Raw genomic sequence first — 17,119 nt, 5'->3', positions numbered from 1 at the left:
TCCCATTCTTCCGTTTTCTAGCAGCAGAAGACTTGGTTGCTAAATTTTTGAAATAAAAATGCTTGACTTTTAAATGTGAATTTTGGAAAATTAGTTGCTACTAGCAAGCCCTTTGTGTTCTATTTTACTGCTTTCTTCCTTTTTTTTTTTTTAAACGTTTATTTATTTTTGAGACAGAGAGAGACAGAGCATGAACAGGGGAGGGTCAGAGAGAGAGGGAGACACAGAATCTGAAACAGGCTCCAGGCTCTGAGCTGTCAGCACAGAGCCCGACACCGGGCTCGAACTCACGGACCACGAGATCATGACCCGAGCCGAAGTCGGACGCCCAACCGACTGAGCCACCCAGGCGCCCCTCTTCCTTTTTTTTTTTAATTACCTATACCACCCCACAGTATAGAATGTCTATATGATAGGTTATGTATTAAACAACAGGCACAACTGTGTCACAGCTTGGTTTCATTGTCTTTCACTATTTACAAAATTTAATAATTCTGAGTAACGATTACCAGCAGTACACCAATATTATACATAAATAATGAATAGAAAACCTGAGATAGGAATAACAGTTTGCTTTACAATTGCTGTACTTCTCTGTGTTATTTGACAGCTCACTGACTAAAGCATTAATCACACCCCTCTTTCTATCCTCCTTAGCAGTGGTTGAGAGCAATAAAGAATTACCGAGTGAAGGCACCTCGTTTAAAACCACGATGTGAAATATAAAGGCCAAAATATTTTTTGTAATAAAATGTGGATTATAAAATTCTTTTGAGCTTGGAGATGGCACTTAGCACCTGACCATCTATTAATAATTGTTAGCTTTTGCAATACTCTTATTCTTAAAAAGAACAATAAGCAACAAAATAGGGGCTTGAGGCCCGAAATACAAATGCTATTTTTAAAATAATGATTTCATTACTTGGTTTTTCTTATTATCACTATAGCATGTGTTCATTTAAAATACATTCATAAGGGTGAGCATTAGTAACTAAGGCAATATGTCCTTTATCAGTGGGCTTACACTGTACTTCCCTGCCACCTAACCCTAATTATTGCTTGTCCCTAGGAGATTTGCATGTATTTGCTTTAATATCTTCAAAAGTAAAAGAACCTATTTTACTATTTTGTCTGAATCTGACATCGGCAGTATTGAAAAGGAAATATGACATGAAAGAACCATAACTATACTGAAAGAAAAATCTAGAATGCTAGAACTCTTAGGCAATGATTACACTAGACTTGGCGTCAAATGCTATCACTATCAAGGAACCCAGACATTAATTCAGTCTGAATACTATAGGATTCTGAATACTTTAGACAAAACTCTCCTCCACATCTGTAATAGTCATATTTCCCTCAGAGATTAAGAAAGACACACATCTGAGAGCAAGGAAAACTAAAAAATTTAGCATGACCAGGAAAATCCTTTCTTGGAAGGGGACTAGGTAATAAGTAATTTTTCATGAAGGAAGATGGAAAGAAGTAAAATCTCAAATTATACATGCTGAAATCAACTTCTACTTTATAAACTCTTCTTGAAATTTCCCAATTCCTATATTAAAACTACTTCCTTGACTTGTGAAATATGATGGTATAGCCACAGGATTAATTAAAAGTCAATGTGAAGAAGGGGAACAATATATTTCCACACCCAAAGTCTTGTAATTCAATTAAGAAATCGCCTCATCTAATGGAATAGGTTGCAATGCAGAGAAACAGTAAAAAAACCTCAATTCCAAGACCAATGATCATCATTGATATTTACCCCACACACAAAGAGCAAAAATCCAATGGACAATCTAAACATCAGAAATGAACAAAACCTGTATCATCCGTCTTCATAACACTATAGGTATGAATTCTTCACTCCTTTCTGTAATGGTCCTTTCTGCACTGGAGAAATTGGTGCCAGCATAGGTAGCCATGTTCCTTTGTGGACATAGGAGATAGGTTTGGATTTCAATAGTATAGTTAGGAGATGTATGTCCTGAATTTGGTGACATTCCAAATCTCACATCCAATTTGAGTAAACTTTAAGAGTAATTCTCATCCGTTCCCAATATTCTAAAGAAACTCAGTTACTTGTTCTGAACTCAGATGAAGTACTTATGTCCCAAGATTCTGACTGTTAATTCACAAGGGAAGAGAATCTAGGCACATGGATAGTACTTACTTGCTAATTTGAATATCTTCTAAGTAAAGTGCCATGTGGGTAGACATGTGGATAAAATATATACAATTCTCACATTTGGACTAGACATCTCTTTTATTCCAGGCAATAAAAATTAGGTTAAGTTTGCAATAAGATCTCTTCTTTTTCCCACTGATTAAAGATATGTTTGAAAATATCATTCATCTGCTTTCCTTGAATAAGGCACTGCCAATCTTCAACATTGCCTGTCATTAGTGACACAATTTCCTATAGACTCACAACAAAATCTGACTCTCTTAGAGTCTTCCTCTTGACACCCTAGGCTTATAGCCTGATCATCATGCTTCTACTTAGGGAAGGAAGAAAATGTGCATTCCATAAAGTGAAGTATTACAGGAACTCTTCCATATTTAATCCCTTAGTTACTCCCAGGAAGAGATGTGAATCACCACTGTGATAAATTTCAGAGAAAACAGAGTATGCTCCGTTTAACATCTCTGAGTGTTCTCACCTAGAGTCAATCTATCTTCAAGATAAATACATTTTGGCATTATATATATATATATATATATATATATATATATGTATGTATATACGTATATACATATATATACATATATATGTGTATATACACGTATATATACGTGTATATCGTATATATACGTGTATATATACGTGTATATACACGTATATATATATGTATATGTATATATGTATATATATGTATATATACATGTATATATGTATATGTATATATGTATATATACATGTATATATGAATGTATATATACATGTATATATGTATGTATATATATATGTATGTATGTATATGTATATATATGTATATGTATATACGTATATATGTATATACATATACATATATACGTATATACATATATGTATATACGTATATATGTATATGTATATATATGTATATATACATATATATATGTATATTCCACTAGTAGTGGGAAGCCTGTATTTTCAATCTGTTTCAAAATCCAAAGGGAAATAATTGTATTTTTTTTATATATCCTGAAGTTCCAACATCGGTGTATGTGATTCCACTTTAAAGGACTCAGACTATGGAAAATATTTTTTTCTATACAGGAAATGAAAGGAATTTAATAGGATCATCAAAAGCTAAATCAAGAGTTTGCAATTAGAGAATTTATCAATGCCTCCAATGCTAATCACAGACTTCTCCTGTTATTACATACACATATTTTATTCTCAAAAACTGGCTGGCAATAGACAAAATTAGTTTTCATATGCCTAAAGTGTATCATCACAGATTGCAAAACCTTATCCTTCTAAACCTATGGTGTTGAGGGCTTTAAAGGGTCATTGATCTTGTCATCAAGGATTAGGAAGAAAGACTTTGTAATCAAAATAGAGGTACACTTCCAAGTTCTTCATATTTTCAGTTTTTTTTATTATTATGAAAGGTATTGTAGAAATATCCCTTTTTAGAAGCAGATTTAATGGAATTTTTCTACTATTATCTAGCTAACTGATTTTTGAAAGTCATATTTTGGCAAGTTTCCTTATTTACAAAATGGAAATGGTAATAATGTTTTTAAAAATCTCATTGACTTCTTCTGAGTATTAAATGCATTAACATGTGGAAAGCTCTAATAACAGTGCCTGGCACACAATATTTGCTCAATAAATGTTAATGATTATTATCATCCACTGAAAGATTATACGGATCCCAAAAGCAATGTTGGACATTCTTTTAAATGGATGGAAACCCACAGGGCATATGAAGGCAGTTAGTGCTTTTCTACATCAACTATAGATAGGTTTTTCATATTTATTCTTTAACTCAATACTGCAATAATAATATTTTTCAATCAGTTCAAAGTATGTTAAATTGAGGGCACGTGGCACCTACCTGTATTAATTCAAATATTTAAAGTGTGATAATTCAGGGGTGCCTGGGTGACTCAGTCGGTTGAATGTCTGACCTCAGCTTAAGTCATGATCTACCAGTTCATGGGTTCATGCCCCACACTGGGCTCTGTGTTGGCAGTAGAGAGCCTGGAGCCTGCTTTGGATTCTGTGTCTCCCCCTGCCTCTGCCCCTCCCTTGCTCATACTCTGTCTCTCTCTTTCTCTCAAAAATGAATAAATGTTAAAAAAAAAGTGATAATTCAAATTTATCGCCATTTTCCCAAAGTTCATTAAAGCTTCTTTGAAAAATGGAACTAAAAATTTTATTATTTTTTTAGGAATTCTACAGTAAGCTGCCCCAATATTTTCATTTGAGAAAATTCAATTTCTTCAGAATTTTCCACGAAAAGGTGGGAACCATCTGGTTAGATTCCATATTGACAAAAAGAATCATATCCACGCATCATATATAGGGGGAAAATAATGACACCCTACCTTAAATTTCCTGCCTCTTTTCTTCTTCTACTGCTTTGTTATTAAAGAATATCCATTCTTTAAATTCTCACATTTTTAATTTGTAGGATCATATTGGTGAACTTTTCATTTCGTTTTCTTCCTTTCTTTCTTTCTTTTTTTTTTTTTTACATACGAAATCAGAGAAGATGTAAGGATTTATATTCTATTTGTATCTTTCTGTAATTAATGTCACAAAGAAACTCTGCATTTGGGATATCAAATATTTGCCTTTTGCAATCATTAGTGCTTTGAAAAGGCAGTTACTCTTTCCAACGACTGTTGAAATTCTTGGTGCATATCCAACATCATAATTTTCTACTTAGTGGTTAACTATCAATCTATTACCTCTCAGCTCCAAGTTCATCCTTCATTGTCCATTCTCTAATAATTGACTTGAATCTCTAAACATTTATTTAGCCAGGTAACATGATCTTAAAGTGTCAATAAAAGGTGCTGGACTGATAATGTGGACAAAGGGGTCTAGTCTCATGGTTACAGAATCCTTCTCTGGGCATAATTAATCAATGTAGAGCAGCTAAGAGTATGTGGTGGTGAAGAGTGTAAAACTGCCTAAATATAGCTGGGCAAAAGTATGGTACCTACCTATAGGTACTTTCTCCCAGTATCCTAAAGATAAACTTCCAAAAATTCCACTGTGCAGCTTCTTTTATTTTCTTTTATTACTTTTAAAAATATATTTTTTAATATTTATTTTTGAGAGAGAGAGTGCAAGCAGGGGAGAGGCAGAGAGAAGGAGACAGAGAACTTGAAACAGGCTTTATGCTTACAGCAGAGCACCCAATGTGGGGCTCAAATTACACCATAAGATCATGGCCTGAGCCAAAGTCAGACATTTAACAGACTGAGCCAACCAGTAAAGGAACTGCTCTATACTTTGATAAGCCCTAGTTAAACTTTCTGAAAGGAGACCTGTGTCTCAGTTCTGGGCAGGTAGGGAAGTCTTCCAGATCTGTTCCTTTTTTAGACACTCTGTCTCAGCCCTAAGGGATGTGGCTGCTCCCTCCATATGCTATTCCTGCATTATTTAGAATTCTCTTTTCCCCATAGTAGCTAATCTTCTCTTCAAGTTAGTGTGTGTTATCTGTCTCTTGACTCTAACTGATAAAGAGGTAAAGTGGTCCTGGGAGATAGATCTGAAAAGAGGGAATTTGGGAGTTAGTTTATTCATACTCTGGGGATTGAGTATTTTTGGGGGAGACTCTCACCAGAAGGAAACTAGGTACTAGTGGCACTTAGAGTGACTACAAAGATTGTCAGAATGTTGGATTGTCTTAGTGCAACAGAGCATATAGAGAAAGATATGACAAGCTCTGGAATCTTAACTTCAGCATAGCCTAAAAACCAGAGAGCTTCCATGAGAGCTCTAAAATTATTTATTATTTCTGAGGAAGAGCCAAGATGACGGAACGGCATGGAGATTTTTTTGCATCTCACATCCATGAAATAGAGCCAGATCAACACTAAACAGTCCTACACACACAGGAAACTGATTTGAGGATTAACACAACAATCTACACAACCTGAAGCACAGAACTCAGCTGGTACGTGGCATGAAGAGGTGAGAGAGAGAAGCACAGCAGTCGGGGAGCTGTTTATGCTTGCAGAGAGAGGACAGAGATGGGGGGAGAGTTCAGGAAAAGCACCATGCCCAAAAGGAGCTAGAGAGAAAGTGGAAAGTGCAAACAGCTGCAGGGACTGAAATAAAAAGGGAGAAAAGAGAAAGGAGACGGTTTAAATTCCATTAAGACTATAAACAGGGGGAGTGCAGAGTCTAAAACTCTGCATCTCAATACCTGGCAGTGCTCTGGTGGGAAGTCCGAATCCCCAGGAGCAGAGTGGGGTCCAAGAAGTTCCCTGGCCACATGGGGAGGAGCGGTTCCACTGCTGGAAAGACATTTGGTAGAGGCTGTGCATCCACCTGGTGCCAATAGACCCCAGAGAACAACCACATTCGCTGGTGCTGGAACAGGTCATTAAGAGGGAAACCTGTTGCCAGATGTGTGTTGTGATTTTCCATATTCCCTGAAGTGTTGCTGCTACACAACCGCAAGAAATTTTTCTGGGGTGAGTTGGCACCCAGCTGCAGTCTCGTCTCATCGGCAGCAGCATGGTCTCACGAATGTTCCTGGGTGTGGCCAGCACTGGTCCATTGCTCAGTGAGACCCACCCACAGAGGGTCAAAATGGGTCAAAGCCACAGTCCCTCAAAAGTGAGGGGTAGGGACAGTGAAGAAATGGGCAGAAAACATGAATAGACACTTCTCTAAAGAACACATCCGGATGGCCAAGAGGCACATGAAAAGATGCTCAACGTCGCTCCTTATCAGGGAAATACAAATCAAAACCACATTGAGATACCACCTCACGCCAGTCAGAGTGGCCAAAATGAACAAATCAGGAGACTATAGATGCTGGAGAGGATGTGGAGAAACAGGAACCCTCTTGCACTGTTGGTGGGAACGCAAACTGGTGCAGCCACTCTGGAAAACAGTGTGGAGGTTCCTCAGAAAATTAAAAATAGACCTACCCTATGATCCAGCAATAGCACTGCTAGGAATTTACCCAAGGGATACAGGAGTACTGATGCATAGGGGCACTTGTACCCCAATGTTTATAGCAGCACTCTCAACAATAACCAAATTATGGAAAGAGCCTAAATGTCCATCAACTGATGAATGGATAAAGAAATTGTGGTTTATATACACAATGGAGTACTACATGGCAATGAGAAAGAACAAAATATGGCCCTTTGTAGCAACGTGGATGGAACTGGAGAGTGTGATGCTAAGTGAAATAAGCCATACAGAGAAAGACAGATACCATATGGTTTCACTCTTATGTGGATCCTGAGAAACGTAACAGAAACCCATGGGGGAGGGGAAGAAAAAAAAAAAAGAGGTTAGAGTGGGAGAGAGCCAAAGCATAAGAGACTCTTAAAAACTGAGAACAAACTGAGGGTTGATGGGGGGTGGGAGGGAGAGGAGGGTGGGTGATGGGTATTGAGGAGGGCACCTTTTGGGATGAGCACTGGGTGTTGTATGGAAACCGATTTGACAATAAATTTCATATATTGAAAAAAAAAGTGAGAGGTAGGGAAACACAGGTGCATTTGAGATAAAATTCAGGTGGGAGGTGCCACCTGGAAAACAGACAGCTTGGTCACAGACAGTGTAAAAACGGAGTGGATGGAAACTGCAGACAAAGGACGGGTGCACAATTGTTGGGCAGGGAGATAACAGAGTTTTGATACTAGAGACTGGGTAGCTGGGTAAAGCCATTTTCACCCCTCCTGGGCATGTGCATACACACCTACAAGCGCCACAACAATCCATCCCAGTCAGCTAAGCAGCACCATCTAGTGGAGAATGGAACTGTTACACTAAGCCCCACCAAATGGGGCCAACCTCGCTCTTCAGGAACACCACAAATCTCTCCACTTCTTCATGGTTTGACTTTTAGGAGAAACCGATGTAATTTCAATCGTATTTTAGTCTATTCTCTGGTCCATCTATTCAGTTTCTTTCTTTTGTTCTTTTTCTTTCTTTTCTTTTTCTTGAATACAGAAAGAAAAAAATATTTTCAATTGTTATTAAAAATACTTTTCTTTATTTTTTCTACTGTATTTTTTACTTTTTTCTAAATCTTTCTAATTCTATTTTACTTCCATCATTTCATTTTATTCTATTTCGTATTCATTTTCTCAAATTTTCAAACGTTTGTCTTTTTCCCCCCTTTCTTCTCTAAACTATCAAACTCCTTTCAATAACCAAACAAAAACACACCTAGAATCTAGCATCATTTATTTGATTTTTTTTGTATGTGTGTGTTGTTGTTACATTTTTTTAATTTTATTTATTTTTTTACCTTATCAATTCCTTTTCTCCCTTCAAATGACAAAACAAACAGATTCACTCCCCCCCCCCCCCCACCAAAAAACAGAGCAGGAAGAATGGATAGCCAGGGACTTAATCAAAATAGATACAAGCATGTTGTCTGAACCAGAATTTAGAATCATGGCAATAAGAATATTAGCTGGGGTCAAAAATAGATTAGAATCCCTCTCTGCAGAGATAAAAGAAATAAAAACTAGTCAGGATGAAATAAAAAATGCTATCACTGAGCTGCAATCTCAAATGGCTGTCACGACGGCAAGGATGGATGAGGCAGAATAGAAAATCAGTGATATACAGGTCAAACTCATGCAGAATAATGAAGCAGAAAAAAACAGGGAGATTAAAACAAAAGAATTAGAGAAATCAGTGACTCATTAAAAAGGAACAACATCAGAATCATAGGGGTCTCAGAAGAGGAAGAGAGAGAAAAGGGTGTAGAAAGTTTCTGTGAGCAAATCATAGCAAAAACTTTCCTAACCTGGGGAAAGACACAGACATCAAAATCCAGGAAGCAGAGAGGATTCCCATAAGATTCAACAAAAACCAAACACCAACAAGACAAATTATAGTCAAATTCACAAAATACTCAAGCAAGGAAAGAGTCATGGAAGCAGGAAGGGAAGAAAAAGTCCTTAATCTACAAGGTAGACAGATCAGGTCTGCAGCAGACTTATCCACAGAAACTTGGCAGGCCAGAAAGGAGTGGCAGGCTATATTCAGTGTGCTGAATCAGAAAAATATGCAGCCAAGAATTCTTTATCTAGCAAGGCTGTCATTCAAAATAGAAGGAAAGATAAAAAGTTTCCCAGACAAACAAAAATTAAAGGAGTTTGTGACCACTAAACAAGCCCTGCAAGAAATTTTAAGGGGGGCTTTCTGAGGGGAGAAAAGATAGGAAAAAAGACCAAAAACAACAAATATTAGAAAATACCAGAGAACACCACTAGAAACTCTAACTCTATAAGGTAAATAATGGCAATAAACTCATATCTTTCAGTACTCACTCTAAATATCAACAGACTGAATGCTCCAAACAAAAGACATAGGGTAACAGAATGGATAAGAAAACAAGATCCATCTATATGCTGTTTGTAAGAGATCCACTTTATACCTAAAGAAACCTTAAGATTGAAAGTAAGGGGATGGAGAACCATCTATCATGCTAATGGTCAACAAAACAAACCCGGAGTAGCCATACTTATACCATACAATCTAGACTTCAAAATAAAGAATGTAACAAGAGATGGGCATTATATCAAAATTAAGGGGCCTATCCACCAAGAAGACTTAAAAATCATAAACATTTATGCTCCAAATTTGAGAGAACGCAAATACATAAATTAATTAATCACAAACATAAAGAAACTCATTAATAATAATACCATAATAGTAGGGAACTTCAACACCCCACTCACAGCAATGGACAGATCATCTAAACAGAAAATCAAAGCCATTGTTTCCTTGTTGATTTTCTGTTTAGATGATCTGTCCATTGCTGTGAGTGGGGTGTTGAAGTTCCCTACTATTATGGTATTATTATTAATGGACTTAACAGATGTATTCAGAACATTTCATCATAAAGCAGCGGAATATACATCCTTCCCAGTGCACATAGAATGTTCTCCAGAATAGATCACATACTGGGACACAAATCAGCCCTCAACAAGTACAAGAAGATCAAGATCATACCGTGCATATTTTCAGACCACACTATGAAACTCAAAATCAACCACAAGAAAAAATTTGGAAAATTAGTAAATACTTGGAGACTAAAGAACATCCTACTAAAGAATGAATAGGCTAAATAATAAGTTAAAGAGGAAATTTAAAAGTACATGGAAGCCAATGAAAATGATAACACTACAACCCAAAACCTCTGGGATGCAGCAAAGGTGGTCATAAAAGGGAAATATATAGCCATCCAGACCTCCTAAAACAAAATAATAATAAGAGAAAGTTATGAACAATTATACGCCAATAAAATGGGCAATCTGGAAGAAATGGACAAATTCCTAGAAACATATAAAGTACCAAAACTGAAACAGTAAGAAGTAGAAAATTTGAACAGACCCATAACCAGTAAAGAAATCAAATTAGTAATCAAAAATCTCCCAAAAAACGAGAGTCCAGTGCCAGATGGCTTTCCAGGGGAATTCTACCAAACATTTAAGAGTTAACACCTATTCTCTTGAAGCTGTTCCAAAAAATAGAAATGGAAGGAAAATTTCCAAACTCTTTCTATGAAGCCAGCATTACCTTGATTCCAAAACCAGACAGAGACCTCACTAAAAAGGAGAACCATAAACCTATTTCCTTGATGAACATGGATGCAAAAATCCTCAATAAGATATTAGCCAATTGGATCCAACAATATATTAAAAAAATTATTCACAACGACCAAGTGGGATGTATACCTGGGATGCAGGACTGATTCAATATCTACAAAATAATCAATGTGATTCATCACATCAATAAAAGAAAGGGCAAGAAACACACGATCCTCTCAATAGATGCAGAGAGAACATTTGACAAAATACAGCTTCCTTTCTTGATAAAAACTCTTAAGAAAGTAGGGATAGAATGATCATACTTCGAGACCATAAAAGCCATATATGAAAGACCCAATGCTGATGATAATCCTCAATGGGGTAAAAACTGAGAGCTTTCCCCCTAAGGTCAGGAACAAGACAGGGATGTCTGCTCTTACCACTGTTTTTCAACATAGTATTGGAAATCATAGCCTCTGCAATCAGACAACACAAAGAAATAAAATGAATCCAAATCAGCCAGGAGGAAGTCAAATTTTCACACTTCACAGATGGTATGATTGTCTATATGGCAAACCCAAAAGATTCCACCAAAAAACTACTAGAACTGATCCATGAGTTCAACAAAGTGGCAGGATATAAAATCAATGCACAGAAATTGGTTGCATTTCTATACACCAACAACGAGGCAATAGAAAGAGAAATCAAGGAATCGATTCCATTTGCAATTGCACCAAAAACCATAAAATACCTAGGAATAAATCTAACCAAAGAGATGAGAAATCTATACACTGAAAACTATAGAAAGCTTGTGAAAGAAATTGAAGAAGATAAAAAAAAATATTCCATGTTTCTGGATAGGAAGAATAAATATCGTTAAAATGTCAATGCTACCCAAAGCAATCTACATATTCAAGGCAATCCCTATCAAAATACCCCCAGCATTATTCACAGAGCTACAACAAATAATCCTAAAATTTGTCTGGAGCCAGAAAAGACTGCGAATAGCCAAAGCAACTTAAAAAAAATTAAGGGGTGCCTGGGTGGCTCAGTTGGTTGAGCTCCAACTTCAGCCCAGGTCATGATCTCACAGTTCGTGAGTTAGAGCTCTACATTGGGCTCTGTGCTGACAGCTCAGAGCCTGGAGCCTGCTTCGGATTCTGTGTCTCCTTCTCTCTCTGCCCCTTCCCCTCTCATGCTCTGTTTCTCTCTGTCTCTCAAAAATGAATAAATGTTAAAAAAATTAAAAAATAATTAAAAAATAATAAATAATAAAACAGTAGGCATCACAACCCCGTACTTCAAACTGTATTACAAAGCTGTAATCATCAAGACAGTAAGGTACATGCACAAGAAGAGACAATCAGATCAGTGGAACAGAATAGAGAACCTAGAAATGGACCCACAAACTCATGGCCAACTCATCTTTGCAGAGCAGGGAAGGATATCCAATGGAATAAAGACAGTCTCTTCAGCAAGTGGTGCTAGGAAAACTGAACAGTGACATGCAGAAAAATGAAACTGGATCACTTTTTTACACCATACACAAAAATAAACTCAAAATGGATGAAAGACCTAAATGTAAGACAGGAACACATCAAAATCCTTGAGGAGAAAGCAGGCAAAAACCTCTTTGACCTTGGCCACAGCACCTTCTTACTCAACACGTCTCCTCAGGTAAGGGAAACAAAAGCAAAAATGAACTATTAGGACCTCATCAAAAAAAAAAAAATCTTCTGCACAGTGAAGGAAACTATCAGCAAATCTAAAAGGCAACCGATGGAATGGGAGAAGATATTTGCAAATGACATATCAGATAAAGGGTTAGTACCAAAAATCTATAGAGAACTTATCAAACTCGACACCCAAAAAACAAATAATCCAGTGAAGAAATGGGCCAACGACATGAATAGACACTTCTCCAAAGAAGACATCCAGATGGCCAACACATGAAAAAATGCTCGTCACTCATCATCAGGGAAATACAAATCAAAACCACAATGAGATATCATCTCACACCTGTCAGAATGGCTAACATTTACAACTCAGGCAACAGCAGATGTTGGTGTGGATGTGGTGAAAGAGGATCTCTTTTGCAATGTTGGTGGGAATGCAAGCTGGTACAGCCACTCTGGAAAAAAGTATGGAGTTTCCTCAAAAAACTAAAAATAGAACTACCATACGACCCAGCAATTGCACTACTAGGTGTTTATCCAAGGGATACAGGGATGCTGTTTCAAAGGGGCATATGCACCCCAATGTTTATAGTAGCACTATCAACAATAGCAAAGTATGGAAAAAGCCCAAATGTCCATCGATGGATGAATAGATAAGGAAGATGTGGTATATATATATATATATATATATATATATATATATATATATACAAAATGGAGTATTACTTGGCAATCAAAAAGAATGAAAGCTTGCCATGTGCAGCTACGTGGATAAAACTAGAGGATATTATGCTAAGCAAAATTAGTCAGAGAAAGACAAATATCATATGACTTCACTCATATGAGGACTGTAAGAGACAAAACAGATGATGGACACAGGGAAGGGAAGCAAAAATAATATAAAAACAAGGAGGGGGACAAAAACAGAAGAGACTCTTAAATATGGAGAACAAACTGAGGGTGGCTGGAGGGGGTGTGGGACGGGGGATCGGCTAAATGGGTAAGGGGCATTAAGGAATCTACTCCTGAAATCATTGTTGCACTATATTTTAACTAACTCGGATGTAAATTAAAAAAATAAATTAAATTGAATTAAATTAAATTAAATTAAATTAATAAATAATAAATAAATTCGATTATATATTATTTCTTAGAGTTACAAAATCAAAATTCCAAAATCAAATGCAAAATTTAATTGTAAGGGTTACTGAATTCCAAGCTCTACGTTGTTACCATTTTTTAGAGTCAAGTTATAAATTTTGACTATGAACTAGTGTTCAGTTGTAGAAATAAGGATTGATGTATCTACTTATTATTTCTTGCTTTATTTCTATAGATTTATAAATATTAATTAATTTCCCTTTACCTGTCCTCCTTTCCTACTCTTTTACAGAAAGTGCTGATGGCAAAGAAAATGATAATTTATTTCACAGATTACACAATGCCAAGATTTAATCAAAGGGGAGTAAACGTCATCCAGAATAGTATGCAGTATGTGAGAGTTGGGCCTCGCTTTTAAGAGAGGGTTAAGCATGTTGTTTTTATTATAATAGCTGTACTGTGTTAGAAAGGAGAATTTTTGTGTTTTTTCTATTGCTGTCTGAAAGTTTAAGTAAGAAAAGCTGTGCATGATGATATATTTGGGTTGGTTTGCTCAGCATCTATTTCAAACCACTTCTTGTGTGCTTTCCTGTATTGCAGAGGCTAAAATGCTCAAACAAAACGAAAACAGTTCTCCAGATTCCCTTGAAGTATCTAGATGTGATTTGGTTTGTCGAATCACTTTCACTTCTGAGAAACATTAGCTGCTTCAGAGAAAAACCGAGCTAGGAAGCTCTGGATCTGGCCAATGTTGCAGTAGCTTTCTGATTGGGAAGACAATTTCAGATTGTTGCAGGAGCAGTGGCTCCCTTAGGGGCCCAGATGTATGTTGTGGGCTTTGGAAGTCATTACTAAAAGCTCAGCGTAAGGTCTGTTTCTTAGCCTTCTCAAATATTTTGAAAGCTTATTAATATCTTATAATAAATCCCCATCTGCTTAGCCATTCTGGGATGGGGTCAGAATCTGTTCTGTCTAAATGACTTGAGAGCAATAGATATGAGTTGTGAATATATGTGCAAGTATCTAACCTGAGCTTCTGTCATATTCTAGGGCATTCTTAGCATATACTAGGCCATCTATTAATGCATTCTCTGCTTGTCTGCATGCGATTTCCCTCCACATCAATTCTCCTCTAGTGCCTAATCCTCCTCATGCCTAATTTAATTCCTCATCGATCTAGATTGCCTGGGAGTTTGGCCTGTAAGCCTTGTCAAATAATTTGGGCATTACGAGCTCTATGCCATATTACTTTGAAATACCTCTGATACTTAAGAACCGTTCCTTCTATCATCAAATCCTGTTATTTTCAAATCGGAATGTTTGTTTTCACAACTATTGTTTATGATGTGAGCTATGAGGTACTGTTTGGAGTCCAGAATATACTATAAAATGCAGAGATCATAAATGTTCAGTTTGATGGATTTTGACAGTGGCCCACACTTAATCAAAGACCATGAAATCAAAATAGAAGTTTCCCCCTCATTTCAAAATTTTTCCTCATGTCTTCTCCATTCACCCCTGACCCCTCACTATCACCATGATCACTATTTTGATTTCTATGATTATAGTTTGTTTGATTTTGCTTTTGCTTGTACTTAAAAAAATGCTATCTACTGTATTGTGTATTCTTTGTCTCTGGCTTCTATTCAACATGGTGTTTTCAAAGTTTATCCATGTGGTGGTATGCGTTATGTGTTTGTTTCTTTTTTATTACTGAGTACTATTTCAAGGTAGGAACATGCCATGATTTCTTTATCCTATTCTGTTGGGGATGGGCATTTGGAGGTTTACAGTTTGGGCATGTTATGAATAAAGATGCTGTAACTAGTTTTGTGGACATTTCTATAGAGCAAATACCCAGAAAACACATGAAACAAGTCCCTCTGAAATATCTGAGGCTCTCCTCAAGGTCAACGTAGTGACTGCTATGAGCTGGTCAGGATAACAGGAAGGAGAGAGACTCTGAAGCACCAAAATCTGGGAGTAGAGCAAGAGCCAAAACAGAATTACTCAGAAATCTACAAGCCGGCATCAGGACTGTGAATCACAAGGAGATATCCAGAATCTTTCTCATGCTCATGGTCCCAGCTCTGCTGAAGGAAAAATCCCAATTCTATCTTCAAAATGTTTGACTAAAACCCAAAGGGGAAAAAAAAATACAACAGTGGCAATGAAATGAAATTTCTCTCAGCCTTTCTGTTTGGACTCAGTGACGACCCAGATGCCTTGGGAGATATCTTTCAGCTTTCCTGCCACACATCGGTCTTCAGCAGCTGCCACCTTGCGTGGAAAGACCAGAATTCCCCACAGGGATTTGCCTCCTCCCTCCTGCCCTCTGCCTAGCCTTTGGCGAATATGGCCTTGACCTCCGTAAAGGCCATCGTGTCTGAGAAGGCTTTCTGTTAGCATTTTGCAGCAGCTGCCTTAAACCCTGTAAAGCCTCCATTGCCTTGAAGGGATTTCTCCATTCTCTCTCCTGTTGCTGCTAGGAAAATCATGCAACCCCAGCAATCTCTCCCTCAATCCTACCATCTGTACACCGCATACTGCTCCCACACACCTGCGAAGGCCAGGCCCTGGGGGAAATAGTCTGCAGGGGCATGCTCACACTCTCCGTGTCTCTCAGGTTTCCAAAGCATCGCTTCCGCTCGCACAAAGCTGCTAATGTTTGTGGAGGGCGTGGTTGGTTTCTTCATTGCCTGTTCATACTGGCTCTCTTCTCCTTCCACCACTTGGCCGGGAATGAAAGCAGCTGTGGCTCTTCTCTCTCCTAGCAAGTGCATGCCACTCTCTGGATTTGTTATCGTTTAGGTTTCATTTCACTTGTAGTGCTGTTTTGTGACGTTTTATTTATTTATTTATTTTAATTTTTTTTAATATTTATTTATTTTTGAGACAGAGAGAGACAGAGCATGAACAGGGGAGGGTCAGAGAGAGAAGGAGACACAGAATCCGAAGCAGGCTCCAGGCTCTGAGCACAGGCTCTGAGCCTCAGCACAAAGCCCGACGCGGGGCTCGAACCCACAGACTGTGAGATCATGACCTGAGCCGAAGTCGGACGCTCAACCGACTGAGCCACCCAGGCGCCCTGACATTTTATTGTTAAATGTTTTTACACCTTCAGCTCCATCGTTGGTTAAATATGAGAAACCATGACATTACATCCCATTCAACTTACTGCTCTGGGTTCTAAATTGGGATTATGAGTTGTTTCTTGTGACTTTCTACATTCCAATCAGAGGCAAGGGTCTCTTTGGATGCCTGGGTGGCTCAGTTGGTTAAGCGTCTGACTCTTGGTTTCTGCTCAGGTCATGATCTCACAGTTCATGGGATCGAGCCCCACCTCAGGCTCTGCGCTGACAGCGTGGAGCCTGCTTGGGATTCTTTCTCCCCCCCTCTTTCCCCTGCTTGCTCTCTCTGTCTCTCTCTCAAAAATAAATTAAAAAAAATCGTTTTGTAAAGCTGCTGAGATCATAAGTGGTATTAAGGGGCTTATGTTTGAAAAAAGGAAGTGCGTAATACTGAGTCAGATTATCTCAGAGATGTAGTTTGCCTCCTGTAGTTTCTCAAAGCTTCCCCCATTCTTATCACCTTTT

Source organism: Neofelis nebulosa, chromosome 3 (genome assembly GCF_028018385.1).
Source record: "Neofelis nebulosa isolate mNeoNeb1 chromosome 3, mNeoNeb1.pri, whole genome shotgun sequence".
NCBI lineage: Eukaryota > Metazoa > Chordata > Mammalia > Carnivora > Felidae > Neofelis > Neofelis nebulosa.
Note: the sequence above shows the minus strand (reverse complement) of the source record.